At 50.8% G+C, this 16593-nt stretch overlaps 1 pseudogene; it reads right to left on the bottom strand.

Moving 5' to 3' along the window:
* Nucleotides 1–530: 530 nt before the first annotated feature.
* On the bottom strand, nt 531–15449 carry LOC122446014 (annotated as a pseudogene).
* Nucleotides 15450–16593: the final 1144 nt, after the last annotated feature.

Genomic DNA, 16593 nt, shown 5'->3' with positions numbered 1-16593 from the left:
AAGCAAGCTAAGGAACTCGGGGGCTCACACAAAAGGATAAAAGTCAAATTTAAACAAATTTTGAAAAAGCAGTTCAAAGAAGAGGGATTCACGTGCCGGATAAGAGCTCGCAGACACCATGGTGACAAAGCAGTCTAGACAGAAGACAGCCCAGTGCAGAAAGCAGGTCACGGACAGAATGCAAGGACCTGTACACGTGCAAGGAGAGAAACAAGACCAGGAATGTGATGGAGAAGAGCGAAATTGTGAGAAGAACCAGAGAGCAATTTTAAAATGCATCCGAGAGCCGAGCCCAGCTCACCCTGGGCTGAGGAGCTGTCCCCGGCTCTGGTGCTGAAGTTCCCTGAGAGCAGCAGCTGGTGCCTTTGGCGTTTGGCTGCTGCTCCTGTGTCTCAGGGTGAGGGGGGAGGAGGGGAGCTCGCTGGCTGCGCTGGTGGGAGAGAGCTGGGGCCCACCTGGTGCGTGGGCTGGTGGCGGCGAGCAGATGACAGGGTGGGGAGGGTTTGAAGTTCCTCCTCCTGCTGCTGGTGCTAGGAGAGGCCAGGAGCCCGGTGGAGTTTGCCCAGGGCCTCGTGGATGTCACGGTTCCGGAGGCAGTAGATGATGGGGTTGAGCAGTGGGGTCACAACGGAGTAGACCACGGACACCAGTTTGTTGAGGTCAAAGGAGCGGATGGCCTGAGGCCGGGCGTACATGAAGGTGGTGGTGCTGTAGAAGAGGGCCGCCACGGTCAGGTGGGAAGCGCAGGTGGAGAAGGCCTTCTGGCGGCCAGCCCTTCCTGGGATCCTCAGCACCGTGGCCACGATGTGGGTGTAGGAGATCACGGTCGCCAGCAGGGAGGTGGCGAGCACAGCTAGGGCTGCCACGAAGTCCAGCACTTCGATGGTGGTGGTGTCAGAGCAGGGGAGCTGCAGCAGGGGTGAGATGTCACAGAAAAAGTGGTTGAGGACGTTGGGGCCGCAGAACCTGAGGCGGGAGATCAGAGCTGTGGACACGCAGGAGGCCAGGAAGCCACCCAGCCAGGCGCTGAGGGCCAGGCGCAGGCAGAGCCCCGAGTCCATGATGGCTGGGTAGCGCAGGGGGCGACAGATGGCCAGGTACCGGTCATAGGCCATGGTGGCCAGGAGGAAGCACTCGGAGGAGCCAAGGGAGAGGAAGACAAAGAGTTGGGTGAGGCAGCCTGAGAAGGAGATCGTCCTTGCTGAGGCCAAGAGGCCAGCCAGCAGCTTGGGGATGGTGACTGAGGTGTAGAGGGTCTCCAGCACTGACAGGTTGGCCAGGAAGAAGTACATGGGCGTGTGCAGTCGACGGCTGGCTCTGACAGTGACCACAATGACCAGGTTCTCCAGGATGGTCACCGTGTATATGGTGAGGAATGCCCCGAACAGCAGCCCCTGCATGTGGCACAGCTCTGGGAAGCCCAGCAGGATGAACTCTGTCACCGACGTCTTCGTGGAGTTGCTCATAGCCCTCTTGGCAGGGGGGTCACTTCTGAGCACCTTGGAACAGTGGAGAGAGGCAGGTGTGATGTGTGCTGGGCGGGAGACTGGGTCCTGAGAGCTGGGTGGGAGGACCATAACCCCTTCTCAAAGTTGCTGCAGCACTGACACCCATACCCTTAACCCAGCGCACACCTCACCCTGAACAAACCCCTGGCAGGGGGGCCTGCCTGCACACCAGTGGGCACAAGCACACCTCTCACGTCCACTCTCACGTGGAAGCGCTCAGGTGTGCACGGCTCCCTGTCCCAGGGCCGCGTACACAGCCACATGTGGGAGTGTGCGTGCCCGTGCACACACACATACCCAGGCACAGGCACATGCACACACATCTAGGTGCATGCACACATGCACACACCCAGGTGCACTCCTGCACCCCCCCCCCCCCCGCCCAGGTGCATGCACAAGCACACACATATCTAGGTGCATGGACCTGTGCACACATTCAGGTACACACACACACCCAGGTGCATGCACACACACACATTCAGGTACACACACCCACCCATGTACATGCACACTCACACACAGGTCCATGTGTGCACACCGCAGGGGAGAAGACCTGTTCTGCATGCTTGGTGTGCTGTCTTAGCTGTGTGTCCAGGCACTTCCCTGGCCTTCTCCATGTGGGCCCCTCATCCTCAGGAAGGACACCACTTCCATCAGAAGGTTAGCTGGATCTCCAGGGGTGAGCAAAATCTGGGCCTCGGATTTGTGGGCCTGGGGCTGGGGGTGGGGGGGAAGGTTCATCCCCACCTTGGTTTCCCCACGTGGACCCGTCTTGAGCTGGCCTGAGGTCTGTATCCTGTGTTTTCTGAGCTTGAAAGTGGCCTTTGGGAGATGGTGGAAGCAGTCCACTCAGAGCCTTTAAGGGGGTGGGTGGTTTGGGACTTTTGGGCCAGGACACCCAGGAGCTGGGTGTCTGAAGGACAGGTGGGCGGTCGGAGGTGGCAGGCTGGGGCAGAGCCGGTTCCCGGCCTCTGGGGCTTCCACGCCTCCTCAGTCCCTCGCCTCACTGGCAGGACCAGAGAACCCCTCTGGAGGTGGAGGGGATTCCTGCGGGCAAGTGGAATTCTTGGGAAACCCTCAGCCTGTTCCTCCTATGTTTACCTGTGCTGCACAGAGGCTGAACTGGGGTGCTCCTGGCTCACCTCGAAAGGGCTCGTAGACCCCCCCCCAATAGCAGCAATGCTCAGCCCTGTGGGGAGGGGCTGCAGGAGGGCTCAGGGCTAGTGGGGGTGCAGGGGGGGAACAGAGCAGATGGAGGGCTGTGCCCCAGTCTCTGGGGACATGAGACCATGAGTGATGTGGCAGAAGAGGCTGGGCCTGCAAAGGGTCTGCAGAATCTGCGTTGGTGCCAGCCTGGACCCAGGGCATCAGGGCTGGGGCCCCAGGAGCCCTGCTATCTGGGCCGAGCAGCTTGGCGGTGTGTGTTGGGGGCACTAGGAAAATCTGCCTGCCTAGCACCCCCAGGCCCTTTGCCTCAAGACCAGGCTGTTACCTCCAGCCTCCTCCACGTTTCTGCAGTTCTCCAGCCAGGGCCTGGAGAAGCACTCCGGGTCTCCCTGGGTCCCCCTGCCTCGTGGCCAGGTGGCTTTTATGGTGCTCATTAGTAGCCTTGCCACCCCCTGGCTTTCTGGAGGACTTTAATTGAGAATTCTCACCCCTGTGGGACTCTCAGAGCAATCTGCAGGGTCCCCAGAGGGAATGTAAGAAGGGAATATGAGGTAAGGTGTGGGGGCTTCCCGCCTTCCCCTTGGGATAAACAGAGTCTGGCCTGCTGCCTGCCCTCCAGGTGCCCTGGCCCTGGTGAGGCCCATCCTGAGCCGGCTCTCAGCCTTAAGGCCCTCGCCTGGGGTTCAAAGGGGAGTGGATGCTACACAATAGCATTCATTTTATTTCCTTCCCATGCTCGGCATTTATTTATTCATTTAGTTGTAAAATAATGGAACTATGGTAAACCTAGTCTCAACTCGAGACCTAGACAGTGGCTACTAAGTGACCCTAGCTTCCCCCTCCCTCTCCAGGGACCATTCATGGGATTCCCCTGCTGCCTAAAGCATTTTAATTATAGATATTGCTTAGTTTTGCTTGTATTCAAATGTTATGACAAAGGGTATTATGCTACATGCTGTCTTCTGGGTCTTGCTTTTTTGTACTAAGATTCTTTCTCTTCTTGGTAGCTGTTCTGCATTCATTCTGACACCTGGGCAATAACATTCTATCACGTCTGCCTCTGCATCACAATTGGTAGTTTTGTCCTTTGTGCACAGCTCCTGAGCACCACGCACCAGAATTTCTCTTGGAGCTACACCTACGAATGGGAGCGCTCGGGGTGAACTTCACATGCAACTTTACAAGAAAATGCCAAGTTCTCTCCTCAGAGTGGCTGTATGGCTTACCCTCATACAATCGAACTACATCCTTTCCAACAGATGGTGTGGTGGATTTCCTAATCTCTGCGAGTGGAGAGGGTAAAAATAGTGTTGCACTATGAATTGTCTTTCTCTGCTGCTCTTGGTATGGTTAGTATCAATGAGCGTTTCTGCTTCTGTGAGATGCCTATGAGTGTGTGTGTGTGTGTGTCTTTTGCCCATTTCTCTCCACATTCTTATTGACTTGCAGGTGTTATTTATACACTCTTCTAAATTTCTTTATTGAGGTGTAATTTACACAGTGAAGTGCACAGACCTTAGATGCTAAGTTTGATGAGTTTTGATGAATGCACAGATGCGTGAACCTGCACCTCCTCAAGATACAAACTTCCTTCACCGTAGAAGCACCCTGCACGCTCCTTCCCAGTCAACCCTTCACCCCCCCACTTCGAGGCAACACTGTTCTGAGTCTTTTCTTCGCAGATTACTTATTTTCTAGACTGTAACAGAATGAAACCACCCAATATCCCCTCTTTGTCTGACTTCTGTCAGCATGTTTTTGACGATGTGTGTTCTATTATATGGGTAGACCATGGTTATCTGGAAGAGTGTTTTAAAATTTTCAAATGTTTGGAGATTTTCTGGAGATGTTTTTGTTATTGATTTACTTTAACTTCTTTGTAATCAGAGAGCACACTGGGCATAAATCTGAGCCCTGTGAGATTCATTTTATGCTTGAGAATATGGGCTTGTGTTGGCGAATTATCTGTGTCCACAGGTCTATTTCTGGGTTCTGTTCTGTTCCGTTTGTCTCTAAGTTTGTCATCTCTCTGATTCTGCACTGCCTTGATTACGACAGCTTTATAGGTTTGAAACCAGCTGGTGTGAATGTTCTGACTATTCTTGTTTTTCAAAATAGTTTTGGCTCTTTCAGTTCCTTAGCCTTTCCATAAATTTTAGATTCAGCTCGTTGATTTCATGAAGTATTCTGTTGTAATTTCTATTGGAATTGAATATAATCTAGATCAGTTTGGGGAGAATTAACATCTTTACAATATTGAGTCTTCCAATCCATGAACGTGATCTATCTCTTTATTCTTTGGTTCATCTTTGATTCCTTTCATCAGTATGTTATAATTTTTATAATGTTTTGCAAATATATTTTTTCCAGTTTATAGCTTTTCTCAGTTTCTTTAAGATGACTTTTGATGAACAGAAGTCCTTAATTTTTCAAAATTATTTTAGAACAGTTTTAGATTTATAGAAAATTTGCGAAGATAGTTCTCATACATTCCATACAGAGTTTCTCCTAATGCTAATATCTTGTATTAGTGTGGGGGTACATTTGTTACAATTTATGAACCAGTATAATACATTATCAACCAAAGTCCATACTTTATTTGGATTTCCTTAGTTTGTACCCAATGTCTTTTTTTCTGTACCAGGGTCCCATCCAGAATCACATTACATTTAGTTGTCATGTTTCCTTAGGTTCCACTTGGCTGTGGGTTTCTCATACTTTTTTGGACAATTTTGAGGAGTTTGGTAATCTATTTGATAGGATGTCCCCAAATTGGGGCTTGTCTCATGTTTTTCTCATGATTAAACCGAGGTTATGGGTCTTTGGGAGGAAGACTGCGGAGATAAAGTGCCCTTCTCATCACGTTGTGTCTAGATCCACACCGTCAGCAGGACCGTCACTGCTGTTGACCTTGACCACGGGGCTGAGGCCATGAGTCCTCTCCTGTCACATCACCCTCCTGCATCCACACTGTCCTCTCTGGAAGGAGGTCATTACATCAGCCCCCATTTAAGGGTCATACTCTCCCTCCTTGAGAGACAGATATAGAGTTAAGTTACTTGCAGTTCTTCTTCATGGAAAATTTGTCTTTTCTACTTGTTTCTTTCTTTATCCAATCATTCATTTATATCAGTATAGACTCATGGGCATTTATTTCATATTTTGGTTTATAATCTGATACTATTCTGATTATTTGCTGCTTGAAATATGGTATGTAGCATTTTGTGTCTGGCTTCTTTCGTTTAGCCTGATGTTCTCAAGGGTCGTCCGTGTTGTGGCCTGAATCAGTGCTTCGCTCCTTTTTATGACTGAATCATGCTGTTGTGAGTGTACACCACCTCCTCCTTCTCTGCCCATCTCTTAGGGTTGTTCGTACCTTTTCGCTGTTGTAAGCAGCGCTACTATGGACATTTGTGTACAAATACTTGCTTGAGTACCAGTTTTCAGTTCTCTTGGATATATATCTATAAATGGGATTGCTGGGTCACGTGAGAATTTTATGTTTAACTTTTTGAAGAAATGCGGAATTATTTTCCACAGAGGCTGCACCATTTTATATTCTTATCAGAAAAGTACAAGCATTCCAATTTCTCTACATTCTCACCAACACTTGATATTTTCTGTTTTTAAAAAATATATAGCCACCCTAGTGGGTGTGAAGTGGTATCTCATTGTGGTTTTGATTTGCATTTCCTTGGTGACTGATGACACAAAACATCTTTCCACATTGGCCATCTGTACATCTTCTTTGGAGAAATGTCTATTCAAGTCCTGGCTCATTTTCAATTGGATTATTTGTCTTTTAGTTTTTGAATTGTAAGAGCTTTTTATGTAGTTTACATACAGGACCCTTATTAGAGATATGATTTGCAATATTTATCCCATTTTGTATGTTTTGCTTTTTTGATAGTGTTCTTTGATGCACAAAGTTCTTGATTTTTATGAATTCCAATTCATCTATTTTTTTCTTTTGTTGTTCTTGCTTTTGGTGTTTTATCTAAGAATCCTTTGCCAAATCCAAGGTCCTAAAGATTTACTCATGTTTTCTTTTGAGGGTTTTATAGTTTTAACTCTCCTGTTTTCATTCTTGATCCATTTTGAATTCATTTTTGTATCTTGTGAGAGGTGGGAGTTGGACTGCATTCTTCTGCAGATGGAGATTTGTTGAGAGGCTACTCTTTTCTCATTGAGTGGTCTTGATACCCTTGTCAAAAATCAATTGACCATAGGTGTATGGGTTTACTTCTCAACTGTCAAGTCTATTCTGTTGGTCTATAGTCTGTCCTTATGTGAATCCCACAGTTTTGGGTAATAGCTTTGTAAGTTTTGAAATCAGGAAGTGTGAGTCATATAATTTTGTTCTTTTTCAAGATTGTTTCGGCTTTTGGAGCCCATTGCTATTCCATGTTAATTTAGAATCAGTTTTTCCAATTTTGAGAGAAAGGCCATTAGATTTTGATAGGTGTTTCACTGAGTCTATAGATCATTTGATGTAGTGTTGCCATGTTAACAATATTAAGTCATTTAATCCATGAACATGGGATGTTTTTCCATTTATTTAGATTTTTGTTAATTTTTCCACAATGTTTCTTCACAATGTAGTCTTCAGTAAGCTTTTCCCTCCTTGGTTAAATTTATTTCTAGATAGTTTATTCTTTTGGATGCTATTATAAATGGAATTGTTTTCTTAATTTCCACTTTGAATTGTTCATTGCTATTTCAGGAACACAGTTGATTCTGTATGTTGATTTTTTACTCTGAAACTTTGCTGAATTTAGTTATTAATTCCAGTAAGTTTGGGGGTATAGACTCTGGGGTTTTCTAACGAGTCTTGCTGTCTGGAAACAAGGGCACTGCTGGTTCTTCGTCCCGGGTCGGCGCCTTTCTCTGTTTACTTGCCTCGGTGCTCCGGCTGGAGCTTGCGGCTCGGCGCTGAACTGCCGCGAGAAGGCTGCTGTCTCACGTGGCCCTGCCCCCAGCAGTGCTCCACCATCAGTGATGACGTCAACTGTGGGTTTTTCATACTTTATCACGTTGATGAAGTTCCTTTCTATCCCTAGTCTTCTGAGTATTTTTATCATGAAAAGACATTGAATTTTGTCAAATATTTTCCTGCATTGAGTTGATTATGTGTCCTTACTCCTTCATTCTATTAATGTGGTATAAATATTGATTTTTATATTGAATCACCCTTGCATTCCTGGGATAAATCCCGCTGGTCACAGTGTGTAACCTTTCAATGTGCCATTGGATTTGGTTTTCTTGTATTGTGTTGAGGATTTTGCATCTGTATTTTTAGGTATTGGTGTGGAGTTTTCTTGTGGTGTTTTTGTCTGACCATCTTATGGTCATGCTGGCCTCACAGAACACATTAGGAAGTGTCCCCCTTTCTGATTTTTGGAGAATTTTGAGAAGGGTTGGTGTTGGTTATTTGTTAGCTTTCTGGTAGAATTAGTGAAGCCATCTGTCTAGTCCTGGGCTTTTCTCCGTTAGGAGGAGTTGAATTACTGATTACATTTCTTTACCTGTTGTACGTCTGTTTATTTTTTATATTTCTTTTTGAGTTGGTGTTGGCATTTGTGTGTCCAGGAATTTGTCCCTCTCTTCTAGGTCCTCTAATCCCCTGGCACAGCCCTGTTCAAAGCACCCCCTTGTTTCCTGTTTATTTCTGTGGGGTCAATAGTGATGTCCCCACTCTCATTTCTTATTGAGTTGGTTGCATCTGTTTTCCCCTTAGGGAAAGGTTTAAAGGTTTGTTGACTTTGTTGATCTTCTTGAAGAACTGACTTCTGGTTTTATTGATTCTCTCTGTTGTTTTCTGTTCTCTGTTTCACTTATCAGCTTGAGTTTCATTATTTTCTCCTTTCCACTGACTTTGAGTTAGGTTTGCTCTTTTTTTCCTGGTTCCTTACTGTTTTAATTTTATTGGTTAGAGATTTTTCTTCTTTTAAAAATGTAGATGTTTGCTCCTATGTATTTCCCTTTAGGCACATTGCTTCTTGTACATCCCATAAACTGATATGCTGTGTTTTCATTTTCAAAAACTTCCATCTTTTACAAAACTTTATATCTGGACTTTATCGTTGAGCATGGTTTGAGGTAGGCACTCATCCCACACCAGTTTTCCAGTATTTCAAGAGTGCTTTCTGTTCTCCGTTATCTGCGCAGCTCCTCTGTTCTATGTAACATTCTCTGAATGATTGACTGTGTTTCCCAGGTTCCATGTTTAAATCATACTTGTGAATAAGTAGTTAAGGCACGGATGCCCTTTATGTCCAAGCATATATTTAGTACTGGCTCTAATCGGTTTCTGTTCTGAGTCTTTCACTTCTTTGTAAAACTTGCGGTTTCCAGGCTCCGTCTTCACCAGCTGGAGCCTGCCTGACCCCAGATTTTGTCTTTAATATGCTGCTGTCCACAAAGGCAATGGGCCTCCCTCCTGTCCTTCTCCCTCTGTCCCTCCCTCCCCACCCCTGCCTGGAAGTCCCAGGGGAGAGGCTGGCTGGGAGGGGAGGCCCAGACCCCCCAGCCTGGAAGAAACCCGGCCTCCTCATCCTTGGCCATTGCTTAAGCCACACGGCATTTTGAGGGAGATGTCTGGCTTTAGGCAGCTGGAGGTCATAGAGTGAGGTTCAAATTCTTTGACGTTCTCAGGCAGAAGATCAGCAGAGTAAGGTGGGCTGGACCAGAGTTTGGCTCTGTCAGAACCAGGCTCAGAAACTGAGGAGGAATCCGGGTGTGGGACAACCATGGTGTGGGCTCCCAGGTGTGAGCTGAGTCACAGGAGCCCAGGTGTGCCCAGAGGCAAGATGGAAGCCTTGTTGTCCTGGGACCTGCCGGGTTCGTGGGGCCTTGAAGGTGGCTGGGAGGTGCTCGGTTGGCGCTGGTCATCAGAGCTGCCATGGACAGCGTCACCCTGGACTGTAGAGGGCTTTCCTGGGGGCGCCCTGAGTAGCCAGGGGAAGGGTAGGTCCCCAGACAACTGAGGCGGTGAGGTGTGCACACGCCCTGTCACACACAGACACGCACACGTCTGACTCAAGTACCACGTGGAGACAGTCATGATACATGCACACCGCCTGCAGTCGGGGCAGGCTGGACCAGACGCAGTTATGGACGGACCGTCTTACACACACATGTGCAGGTCTGCCCCAACGCACCATAAATTACTTCACTTAAAATGAATTTCCCTCAAACTAAACTAAAGCTGAAGCGCATACATACACAAACATACTCAAGTGGATGATATCTGCCCACACTAGATTCATACCAATTACTCTAGTGATCAATATTCCCAATGATTAATAACCTAAAAGACACAGTCAAAAGCAATATTGTCACAAGTTACATATGGTTTCAGCACCTTTGCGTTTAAAACTTCTATTGTGTGTTTTCACATTTTGCCTACTTCAGGGCATATTCAGGGACTTTCCATGTCCATGGAGGAAGTTCTAGCTAAAGTTCATGTGTCTGGTGAGTACACTCACTAGGCACTGACAGTATTTCTGGCAGCTTTTTAACAGCCACTTTCCAGTTTTATCTACCGTTCCGCATCTCCGGGGAGCGGGCACAGCCGTCACCGCTGACTGCCAGCCTCTCCCGGCGCCCCTCCCGTGTGTCTGGCTGTGCTCTCATACTGCACACTCAGCAGTGACTCCTTTTAGAGAAGGAGAGCGAATCTGACAGAACAGGCAGGCTTGATTGAAATGTGGTTTATTCAGCAACTTTATCAGGATGTCAGCATCGGAAAGAAATGCTGTGCTGCAGAATCTTTCAGAGGGCAGGTGGTGGCATCATTATTTTTGACCCAGGAGTCCATGTCTTACATGACTTTACAAGGAGACACACACAGGACTTCATGTTTGCAATCAGACAAATTGGAAGCAGCCCACACACCCGCTGATGGGATTCAGGCGGAGGGCGCTTGCCTGGGCAGGGGTGCAGACAGAGGCAAGTTACGAACAGGGCCTGGAAACGTGTCCTAGGTGGTGTGAGCACATCGTGATAAAACAAAACACATCCATGAAAATGTTGGGCAAGTTCCTCACGAGACTATTCTAAGCAGTGACTCCTGGGGAGTACAGTGGGACTTAGACTTTGTATATACTTCTGTGCAGTTAAAATTCCCTAAAAAGCACAAACTTAAGTATCACTTTGAAAAATAAAACCAATGATCATACAGTATTATGGAAACATGTAATAGCAATTATAAGCAGAATTATTTTTTGGATGACTGCTTAAAAATAAAGATTCTCATTGCAGTTGCCCGTCACAAGTAAAACGTGGCTCTCCTTTGTTTCCAACTGCTCCTTAAAATGCGTTCAGATGGAAACATTTCCAAATCGTTGACTTTGCTGATGACTGTCAGATGAGGAGAGGCCTCCTACCACCTTGAGCTGCAGAGCAGACTGTCCTGGGAGGCAGACTGTCTGGACAGGACAGCCACGCGGGGCGTTCTGCCCACGTCCTGCCGGTGGTCAGCACAGAAGCTGACCCCCTCCCCGACAGCGTCCACATCATCCTCCTGGAAACTGAGAGTGCTGCAGCACCTGGACAGGGCAGTTAGAGCTGGGAGTCCCTGGACAGCCCGAGGGAGCCCAGCGTCATCACAGGGTCCTTAAAGGTGGAGGAGGGGGCCGGAGGACACATGACTATAGAACAGTGTCAGGGAGATGCTGAGGGACTGGCTTTGGAAAAGGAGGAGGGGCCACAAGCCCAGGAATGCAGCGGCCTTCAGGGAAGAGGTGAGGAAAGCGGTCTCCCCGAGAGCCTCCAGAGGGAACCAGACATTCTGGTCCCTGGAATTTAGCCTAGAGAGACCTGCCTGGAACTTCTAAGGTATAGAGCATAAGATAACAAATTTGTGTTGTTCTAGGCCACTTGTGTGTATATATGTGCTAAGTTGCTTTAGTTATGTCTGAGTCTTTACGACCCTATGGACTGTAACCCACCAGACTCCTCTGTCCCTGGGACTCTCCAGGCAAGAATACTGGAGTGGGTTGTCATGCCCTTCTGCAGGGATCTTCCCAACCCAGGGATGGAACATGTGTCTCTTACATCTTCTGCTGTGGCAGGCAGGTTTTTTGCTACTGCTCCACCTCTAGACCACTACTTAGTGGTAGTTTTTTGCAGCAGCCACAGGAAACTTATGCATGATCCGATTTTTTCTTCCTCAACTCAGGATGCAGTGAGGGGTAGGGACATGTGGGGGGGTTCTTGGGAGCCAGCTTTGTGCTGTTTTTGGGTCTGGCAGTGGGACAAGGCCGTGGGACAAGGCCCTTGGGCCCCTTCCTGGTCTTCCCAGGCTCCTCTATGGACCCTGATGCATCCCCAGGATGTCCTGGGGTGTCTTCTTGGGAGTTCTGGTGCCCCCAAGGGCTACATCAGCCCAGAGGAGCTGCCACCTCCCTTCCCAACTGAACTCGAGAAGACCACCCCTCCCCTCAGCTCCTTGCTCCAGGACCCTCCCTGCCCCCCACTCCAGGGTTCCAACCATACTGGCAGATCCCTGCTCCCACAAAAGAAGAGTGTCTGCACAAACTCCTCCTCTCTCGGCTCTTTACTAACCATTACCACCCCCTCAGCCCCCACTGGGTGAGGTCCAGACCCCAGACCCTGTTCTGACACCGTGAAAGACCCGCGTGTCTTCTGGTGCCTCGTGTGGTGTCTGATTTCCATCACGTCAGCAACACGGCTGGAATGCGGTCAGGACGAGCCCTATTCTAACACTAAGTCAGTGTTTTCACTCTTCTTTTAAACACGTTTCTGCAGGAGCATTTGTCTGCATTATTACAGGTCACTAGAATGAGATACGTTCATAGGCCCTCACCTTCTTCCACACCGCCTCACATTCACCCCCAGTGCAGGGGCAGCTGAGAGAGACCAGGGCCCCATCATGGAGAAGAAGGCGCTGGTCATCAGACGACAGCGGGGGTCAGACCTGCAGAGGACCTGGGCGCACCCAGCCCGGCATCAGGGCCGGCCTTTCTGGAGATAACCCTGCTGGGCCTTGTCATCTCTTGAGTGGTCTTGTCAGTGGAGATTATGGATTTGAAGTGCACTTCTTTATTATAAGGAAATTATTCAGAAATATAGGCAAATACTTCTGGTTGACGTGTCTTTCCAAGGGCTTTAGTTGTAATAAGAAGAATGGGAAGTCCAATCTTCAGACCTGGAGTAGTTGGGGGAAGAGAGGGCAGTGAGCTTGAGAAACTGGGCCATGTGTGGTGTAAGGTATGAAGCAGGAGGTGCATCGTATGTTGAATGTTTCATCACATAAAACAAAACGGCACAGGGACTTTTAGAGGCAATGGAGAATGTTTCACAGATGGCTGGTTATCTCCAGACTCATCAAGATATGTCCATTACACATGTACAACTGTTTGTTTGTCAACCATATACCTCAATTAAAAAAAAAAAGAAAAAACAAGAACTCAGCAGTTTTCTCTAACATGAGCCCTGAAAGTGGACGGGGGAGAACAAAAACACAAGAGTGGGCACGTGTGACACACCACATCTTCACACTCATCTGTGCTTTGAAAAGCCTTTCTTCTGTACCTTTCAAGCTCCTCAAGCGTGGTTAGATTTGGGAAAATTCGTTTATTGAAGCAAACAGAAAGTGGCCCTCTTGTTCCCCCAGACAAGTGGCAGCCCTTCATGGAGCCAGTTGATGAGGCCAGGCTCCCACCCCGGGGAGCCTGCCACCAACTTTTAATGAGCTTCCAGAACAAGCTTAGGGACAGACGCACGCCTGTGGTGGTGGTGCTGCAGTCCCCAGGGTGGATGACACTTGAGGCTGAGCATGGGTGGCCAAGGTCAGTGGTCCCATCAGAGCCCCTCTGGCTGGTGCCCACCTGCCAAGTGCCAACGGGCGGGGGGGGCGGCAGGCTGGGGGTGGGCGCACACTCCTGCCACCTCCCAGACCCCTGCCCGTGGAAGTGGTGTCCCTGCCTCCAGGACTCAGGCCCCTGGCGACTAACAGCACGCAGCCTGTCTGTGGCTGACCCCACACATCCCACGTGCACCCCACACTCATGCTCGCAGAGCCCCAGGGTGGGCTCTCCCACCTGGTCCACGGCGGCTCCTCCTTCCAGCCACCGTTTCCTCCTGTCCTCGCTGGGCTGGGGTCTCCGCCTCGGGGAGCTTCAAACATTCGCCAGCTGGGGTCTTGCTGGAGCGGCTATTCCTGGAAGGCTTGGGCAGTGGTGGAGGTGGGGCTATCTGTGGCTATCAAACTCTGGGGTATCATCACCCGTTTCCAGAGAGGAAACTGAGATATGGAGTATCTGCCAAGAGCGCCCGGGGTCCACTGTGCCCCTCAAGGCGCTGGGCCCTGCAGCACACACAGCGGGGCTCTGGGCAAGAAGTGGCTCCCAGGAGAGCCCAAGGGAAGGAGGCCCCTCAGGACGCTGGGTGCCGCTGTGGACCACCCCCAGGCCCCTCCCCAGCGCCAGGGGCCAGGATCTTGCTCCTGCGTAATTGGCAAGAGGGTCCTTACAGGCTTGAGCCCCAGGGAGGCCAGAGGGAGGGCAGAAGCATCTGAGAGCAAGAGGGCTGCCTCTTGGCTTGGCTCTCCCTGCTGGTGGTGGCAGCCAGGGCGCCAGGAGGACACCCTTCCCACCGCCTTGAAGCAGGTGCCTCCGCTGCCCGGGCTGTGAGCCGGAGTGCCAGCGGCCCTGCTGATGCCCAGTGGGGCGCAGGGGAGATGCTGCCCTGGAAGAGCTGGGGCGGCAGGTGCCTGCGGCCACGATGAGTCGAGTCCGGCAGCCCAAGGAGCAGGACAACGGCAGGGGCGCCTCTGCTTCCTTCCCCCGAGGCTGAGCCGGTGCTGACCACCCTGAGTGACCAGAGTCAGCAGTGTGAGGGTCCAGTGTGGGTGGCAGGTTAGGGCACCTTCCCTGGCACCTGAGATCACCTTCTGGCCACTGCCATGAACCTGCTGGGGCAGCGTAAATGGTTTGGCTGCTCCCTGGGTGCCCAGAGCAGCCTGTGACCCCATTCCTCTGGCCACATCTCCAGAGGAGGTGGCCAGCAGAGGCAGGTGGCTCAGCCAACAGGCAGCCTTCATCAGCAGAATAGGGTCAGCCAGCCAGAGGCAGCCCCCAGGGGCATAGCCCCACCTGGAAGGTCCTCGGGGGTCCCATGCTCAGCCTTCTGGTCTCCAGGCGGCTTTGGGGGGATGTGTCCTGGAGCCTGCTCAGACCCCAGGTGAGTGACCCCTCATCATGCTGTGTCCCCACAAGCTGACCTGCAGGGAGACGTCTCCCTTCCCCATGGTGGGCTCACAGTGGGGCCCCCATTTAGTCCCCTTCCCCTGTGGTGGACTCAGAATGGGACTTTCATTTAGACCCATCTTCTCAGCTTCAGGGGATCCTTGAGATGAGGAGGACTCTGAAGGCTCTGGGTGTCCTCACTGTGTGCACGCATACTCCCAGGCGTGCGCGCGTGCACACACACACACACACCCACGGGAGAGCAGCCCCACTGTCTTCACCTCCAGGGCAGAGCAGTAGCCACCCAAAAGTCCTGGGACATTCGGAAATTCAGGCTGGAGGATTCTTAGAGCTCCAGACAGGGCAGGCTTGCCAACTCTGTGCGGTTCTGTGCTCCCTGCGTGTTGCGGGGCCCGGGCTCACGAACAGTGCAGGGGGCCCAGGCCCCGGTGCAGCCCACAGGGGGTCCCTGCCCACCCAGGGGTCCAGCGGACGGCTGCAAGGAGCACTCTGGCCCTAAGGAGTCGGCGTCCGGGATGGGGACACTGTCTTGCCAGGACATGGCCCAAGGGGTCCCCTCCTGGGACCTGGTGGGTGTGCCGGCCTCGTCCACACAGATGCAGATCCTCTGAGGTTTGCCTTTGTCTGGACATCACCGCAGGTCTCTAGGGCGTGTCTGTGGACGTGTCTGGAATGTGGGCCATCTTGCTGGGCTCTGATTAAGTTCAGCTGCCCTGGCTTCACTGTGGGGCTGGGAGGAGGTCGCAGCCAAGCGTGTCAGGGCCGTGGCACAGGCTTTCTTGCTCTCAGGCCCCAGAGTAGAGGCTGTGAGCGTCTTCCTGCCCAGGTCACCAGCAGTAGTAGAGAGCAGGGAGCCGGAACCTGCTATTTATAAGGTGGCTGGTGTGGACACTCTTCCCCTGCTCAACTCCTAGGGGTTATTTTAAAGTGGGACTTGGGCAGGACTCCTAGACTGGTTCCTGGTCTATGCCCAGACTCCGGTGTGAGCAGGGTGGTCACTGTGAAACACCAAGGGACCCCAAATCCATCAGGAATGGGGCCAGTACTCCAGAGGCAGAAGGCTGGTCCAGGCAGGGAGAGTAAGAGGTGCCCACATGTGTGCGGGGCGAGTGTGTGACGTGCAGGGGGCGGGCAGGGGCAGAGGGCAGGGATGGTGGGCAACACCTCGGGAGCCCAGCAGTCCAGCACGTGGACATGTAGACCTCGACCTGATTGGCCCTGTCTGCTGTGCTGTGGCCGCTGGTTCTGGAATCTGGGCTCTTGTCGGTGGGGTCAAGGCCCACTGAGGGTTCCAAGAAGCAGTGGGAGGCACTGAGGGACTGAGAGCTTCTTCGCTGGGCCTCCTGCCCCACCCAGGGACCTTCAGCTGCGGCCGGAGGGGCGCTGGTGACAGCTGTCTGCCTCCTGGCTTCCCCACCCTGGCGAGTAGAACGGCTCCCCTGGGCTGCCTCTGAGGTGGTCATCCTCGGGGACGGGGGCGGTTTCATGGCACACCACGATAGGAGTGCTTTACTAGGAATCAATCCGCTTTGTTGGATAAAAATGCCCTAAATTGGGCCATACGTAATTTCATTTGTGAAAAGTTGACACTGTCCTTTTGCAGCTTCCTGAGTCTAGAATAAGGAAATGCCCCCCCACCCCCATGAGGAGTCTAGAATAAGGACAGCCCCAAGGAAGGAATCTAG

Source organism: Cervus canadensis, chromosome 8 (genome assembly GCF_019320065.1).
Source record: "Cervus canadensis isolate Bull #8, Minnesota chromosome 8, ASM1932006v1, whole genome shotgun sequence".
In the NCBI taxonomy this organism is placed as follows: domain Eukaryota; kingdom Metazoa; phylum Chordata; class Mammalia; order Artiodactyla; family Cervidae; genus Cervus; species Cervus canadensis.
This window is presented reverse-complemented; position numbering and strand designations above follow the sequence as displayed.